Raw genomic sequence first — 6,013 nt, 5'->3', positions numbered from 1 at the left:
TTGTGTGTTTGGGTCGGAGGGGCGGGGGTTATTTGGGTCGAAGGAGGGGGGGCGGGGTGGGTTGGCGGGGGAGTGTTTGGGGAGGAGCGGGGGCGGGGGGGTTGTGTTTGGGTCGGAGAGGAGAGGGGGGGGGGGGGATGTTTTGGTCGGAGGGGCCGGGGGGTGGTGGGGAAGGTTCACCTTCACCTGACGAAGAAGCAGCGCTCCGAAAGCTTGTGATTTCAAATAAAGCTGTTGGACGATAACCTGGTGTTGTGTGACTTCTTACATTTGTCCAACTCCGGCTTCTCCACACCAGTGAGATCAGACAGTGTGTAACATGGCAGGATGGGCCCAGTGAGGTCAGACAGTGTGTAACCTGGGGAGATTGGCCCAGTGAGATCAGACAGTGTGTAACATGGCAGGATGGGCCCAGTGAGATCAGACACACTGTAACCCGGGGAGGATGGGCCCAGTGAGATCAGACAGTGTGTAACCCGGGGAGGATGGGCCCAGTGAGATCAGACAGTGTGTAACCCGGGGAGGATGAGCCCAGTGAGATCAGACTGTGTGTAACCCGGGGAGGATGGGCCCAGTGAGATCAGACAGTGTGTAACCCGGGGAGGATGGGCCCAGTGAGATCAGACAGTGTGTAACCCGGGGAGGATAAGCCCAGTGAGATCAGACTGTGTAACCCGGGGAGGATGGGCCCAGTGAGATCAGACAGTGTGTAACCCGGGGAGGATGGGCCCAGTGAGATCAGACAGGATGTAACCCGGGGAGGATAAGCCCAGTGAGATCAGACAGTGTGTAACCCGGGGAGGATGGGCCCAGTGAGATCAGACAGTGTGTAACCCGGGGAGGATGGGCCCAGTGAGATCAGACAGTGTGTAACCCGGGGAGGATGGGCCCAGTGAGATCAGACAGTGTGTAACCCGGGGAGGATGGGCCCAGTGAGATCAGACAGTGTGTAACCCAGGGAGGATGGGCCCAGTGAGATCAGACAGTGTGTAACCCGGGGAGGGTGGGCCCAGTGAGATCAGACAGTGTGTAACCCGGGGAGGATGGGCCCAGTGAGATCAGACAGTGTGTAACCCGGGGAGGATGGGCCCAGTGTGATCAGACACACTGTAACCCGGGGAGGATGGGCCCAGTGAGATCAGACAGTGTGTAACCCGGGGAGGATGGGCCCAGTGAGATCAGACAGTGTGTAACCCGGGGAGGATGGGCCCAGTGAGATCAGACAGTGTGTAACCCGGGGAGGATGGGCCCAGTGAGATCAGGCAGTGTGTAACCCGGGGAGGATGGGCCCAGTGAGATCAGACACTGTAACCCGGGGAGGATGGGCCCAGTGTGATCAGACACACTGTAACCCGGGGAGGATGGGCCCAGTGAGATCAGACAGTGTGTAACCCGGGGAGGATGGGCCCAGTGAGATCAGACAGTGTGTAACCCGGGGAGGATGGGCCCAGTGAGATCAGGCAGTGTGTAACCCGGGGAGGATGGGCCCAGTGAGATCAGACAGTGTGTAACCCGGGGAGGATGGGCCCAGTGAGATCAGACAGTGTGTAACCCGGGGAGGATGGGCCCAGTGAGATCAGACAGTGTGTAACCCGGGGAGGATGGGCCCAGTGTGATCAGACACACTGTAACCCGGGGAGGATGGGCCCAGTGAGATCAGACAGTGTGTAACCCGGGGAGGATGGGCCCAGTGAGATCAGACAGTGTGTAACCCGGGGAGGATGGGCCCAGTGAGATCAGACAGTGTGTAACCCGGGGAGGATGGGCCCAGTGAGATCAGACAGTGTGTAACCCGGGGAGGATGAGCCCAGTGAGATCAGACAGTGTGTAACCCGGGGAGGATGGGCCCAGGGAGATCAGACAGTGTGATTTGCTGGAAGCCATGGCGGGCATCTGAGAAAAGGGACAAAAATCAGACAGAAGCGCTCGGACCCAAACTTTTATTTTTATTAAGCAGAAGAAAAGTCTACATTACATTACTTCATACTATTCATGTTGTTATTTTCAGTCCTGCCATAATTAGATCTCCCGGTGAAAGACTGAGTGATTGAGAAAGGTTCACAGCTGAGAGTAAACAGGGATTGTAGACTGAGGAACGACAGCAGGTGAACCAACACAGGATTGTGAGAGAACCCTTCCGCTTCAAAGAGCTTCCAGAGATCGACCGGGGAAAAAAGGTAAGAGGGAGTCCCATTGACTCAGATACACACTGGTCCTGGGGATAGGCTGGGGAGAAAGGTCAGAGAGAGTGTCATTGACTCAGATACACACTGGTCCTGGAGATGGACTGGGGAGAAAGGTCAGAGAGAGTCCCATTGACTCAGATACACATTGGTCCTGGGGATGGACTGGGGAGAAAGGTCAGAGAGAGTCCCATTGACTCAGATACACATTGGTCCTGGGGATGGACTGGGGAGAAAGGTCAGAGAGAGTCCCATTGACTCAGATACACACTGGTCCTGGAGATGGACTGGGGAGAAAGGTCCGAGAGAGTCCCATTGACTCAGATACACACTGGTCCTGGAGATGGACTGGGGAGAAAGGTCAGAGAGTCCCATTGACTCAGATACACACTGGTCCTGGAGATGGACTGGGGAGAAAGGTCAGAGAGAGTCCCATTGACTCAGATACACACTGGTCCTGGAGATGGACTGGGGAGAAAGGTCAGAGAGGGTCCCATTGACTCAGATGATGTCCCCACACTATTACTGCAGATTTGGTTTTCCCAATCTATACATAGCTTAAAATCCCCCATGATTAATGTATTACCCTCGCTACATGCACCTCTAGTTCCCTGAATGATATGCCGCCCTACATTACAACTACAGTTTGGGGGCCTATAAACACCTCCAACCAATGTTTTCTGCCCCTTGCTGTTTCTTGGCTCCACCCAAACTGATTTTTTTACTTTATATTTGGAGCTAAGATCATTTCTCCCTACTGTCTTTATCCCATCCTTTATCGATATGAGACCAGAACTGTGCCCGGTACTCCGGTGTTGTCTCACCAAAGCCCTGTCCAATTGTAGCAAGACTTCCTCACTGTTGTATTCCAACCCCTTGTAATAAAGGCCAACATGCCATCCGCCTGCCCAATTGCTCGCGGTACCTGCATGCTAACTTTGTCTCCTGTACGAGAACACCTAAATCTCTCTGAACGCCAACATTTAATAATTTTTCACCATTTAAAAAAGGTTCTGTTTTTCTACTCTTCCTACTAAAGTGAATACGCACACATTTCCCCACATTATATTCCATCTGTCACCTTACTGCCCGCACACTTAGACTGCCCATATCCCTTTGCAGGCTCTGTGTCCCCATAGCTTACTTTCCCACCTAGCTTTGTATCAGCAGCAAACTTGGATACATTGCACTCGGTCCCTTCATCTAAGTCAGTAATATAGATTGTAAATAGCAGAGGCCCCAGCACTGATCCTTGTGGCACCCCACTAGCCTGCCAAGCTGAAAATGTCCTGTTTATTCCTACACTCTGTTTTCTGTCAGTTAACCAATCCTCTATCAATGCTAATAGTCATAACGGCACAGAAGGAGGCCATTCGGCCCATCGAGTCTGTGCCGGCTCTCTGTAGAGCAATCCAGTCAGTCCCACTCCCCCGCTCTATCCCCGTAGCCCTGCAAGTTAATTTCCCTCAAGTGCCTATCCAGTCTCCCCTTGAAAACATCGAGTGTCTCCGCTTCCACCACTTCCGTCAGCAGCGAGTTCCAGGCCCTCATCACTCGCTGCGTAAAAAGGTTTTTACTCACATTCGCCCTGTATCTCTTGTCCAAAACCTTAAATCTGTGTCCCCTGGTCCTTGTACCATCCATTAGTGGGAACAGCCTTTCCCTGTCTAGCCTATCCAAACCCGTCCTAATCTTGTACACCTCTATCAAATCACCCCTCAACCACCTTTGCTCTAATGAAAACAAATCCAGCTTCTCCAAACAGTCCTTGTAGCTAATATATTACCCTCAACCCCATGAGTCCTTATCTTGCACAGCAACCTTTTATGTGGCACCTTATCAAATGCCTTTTAGAAACATAGAAGATAGGAGCAGGAGTAGGCCATTCGGCCCCTCGAGCCTGCTCTGCCATTCAATGAGATCATGGCTGATCATCCAAATTCAGTACCCTGTCCCTGCCTTCTCCCAATATCCCTTGATCCCTTTAGCCTTAAGAAATATATCCAACTCCTTCTTGAATATATTTAATGAATTGGCCTCTACTGCCTTCTGTGGTAGAGAATTCCACAGGTTCACCACTCTGGGTGAAGAAATTCTTCCTCACCTCTGTCCTAAATGGCCTACCCCTTATCCTTAGACTGTGACCCCTGGTTCTGGACTCCCCGGCCATCGGGAACATCCTTCCTGCATCCAGTCTGTCCAGTCCTGTTAGAATTTTATAAGTTTCAATGAGACCCCCTCTCATTCTTCTAAACTCCAGCGAGTATAAGCCCAATCGACCCAATCTCTCCTCATACGTCATTCCTGCCGTCCCAGGTATCAGTCTGGTGAATCTTCGCTGCTCTCGCTCCATGGCAAGAACATCCTTCCTCAGATAAGGTGACCAGAACTGCACACGATACGGTTTGGTCTCACCCAAGGCCCTGTACAACTGCAGCAGGACATCCTTGTTCTTGTACTCGTACCCTCTAGCTACGAAGGCCAACATACCATTTGCCGCCTTAACCATCTGCTGCACCTGCATGCTTACCTTCAGCGACTGGTGCACAAGAACACCCAGGTCTCGTTGCACTTCCCCTTCTCCCAATCTATTGCCATTCAGATAATCTGCTTTCCTGTTTTTGCCACCAAAGTGGATAACCTCACATTTATCCACATTATACTGCATCTGCCATGCTTCTGCCCAATCGCCCAAACTGTCCAAATCATACTGGAGTTTCTTGGCATCCTCCTCACAGCACACATGCCCACCCAGCTTTGTGTCATCTGCAAACTTGGAGATATTACATCTAGTTCCCACGTCTAGATCATTTATGCTGGGGGGGCCCGGCGTTGCCAGGGCAATTTTGGGGTGCGCGGTTTACGGCTGAATGCTGCCGCTACCCTGCTCTGTCACACTTTCCCTCCATGACCCTCTCTCTTTTCCCCCCCCCCCCCCCCCGCCAGCTAGTTGCATCCTCAAAACACTAATAAATTGGTTAAGCATGATTTCTCTTTCATAAAACCATGTTGACTCAGCCTGATCATATGATTTTCTAAGTGCCCTCTTACCCCTCCCTTAATAATGGATTCCAGCATTTTCCTGATGCCAGGCTCACTGGCCTGTAGTTCCCTGCTTTCTCTCTTTCCCCCTTGTTCCAGAGTGTAGGGGATTTTGGAAGATCACAACCAATGCATCCACGATCTCTTCAGCCACCTCTTGTCGAACCCTAGGATGTCGGCCGTCAGGTCCAGGGGATTTGTCGGCTTTTAGTCCCATTAGTTTCTCGAGTACTTTTTTTCTCGAAGGAACTTAAAGTAATTGATCTCAGTACTTTCATTAGTCCCTTGGTTCCCTGCTATTTTTGGTGTGTTATTTGTGTTTTCTACTGTGAAGACAGATACAAAATATTTGTTTAAAATCTCTGCCATTTCCTTATTTCCCATTGTAATTTCTCCTGTCTCAGCCTCTAAGGGACCAATGCTTACTTTTGCTACTCTTCATGTTTACTTACTTTTAGAAGCTCCTGCAATTTTTTAAATGTTTCTTGCTGGTATACTCATTCGCTTTTTCTCCCTTTTTATCAATTTTTGGCCATCATTTGCTGGTTAACAGAATTAAACTTCCCAATGCAATTTCACATGCTAAAGTTCTGCTTCTGTAAATAGCATTCAAGTACATTTATCGTTTATTATATGCTTAGGAACAGTTAGAGGTTGATACCATAGAAACTTGGGACCAGACAGCACAGAATGAGGCCATTGGGCACAACGTGCCTGTACCGGCTCTTTGAAAGAGCAGGCCAATGTGTCCCACTCCCCTGCTCGGTGCCCAGAGCACTGCTAATGTT

The 6,013-nt window shown here is 50.6% G+C and overlaps 2 protein-coding genes across 2 annotated transcripts in view; both read left to right on the top strand.

Moving 5' to 3' along the window:
* The window catches only part of LOC147091595 (uncharacterized), a gene marked incomplete at its 5' end in the record, with an annotated part of 29,746 nt that overhangs the window by 23,699 nt on the left and 34 nt on the right, over positions 1 to 6,013 (top strand). The window lies entirely within an intron of this gene.
* LOC147091594 (uncharacterized) overlaps positions 1,517 to 6,013 on the top strand; it is a 33,790-nt gene continuing 29,293 nt past the window's right edge. The window contains exon 1 of the mRNA XM_085976826.1: positions 1,517 to 2,177. The gene's annotated coding sequence lies outside the window, so the exon portion shown is untranslated. The remainder of the gene's footprint in view (positions 2,178 to 6,013) is intronic.

The sequence above is a fragment of the Somniosus microcephalus genome, unplaced genomic scaffold (assembly GCF_052327205.1).
Source record: "Somniosus microcephalus isolate GS21.2 unplaced genomic scaffold, FLI_Smic_1.0 unresolved_chr3, whole genome shotgun sequence".
NCBI classification, from domain to species: domain Eukaryota; kingdom Metazoa; phylum Chordata; class Chondrichthyes; order Squaliformes; family Somniosidae; genus Somniosus; species Somniosus microcephalus.
This window is presented reverse-complemented; position numbering and strand designations above follow the sequence as displayed.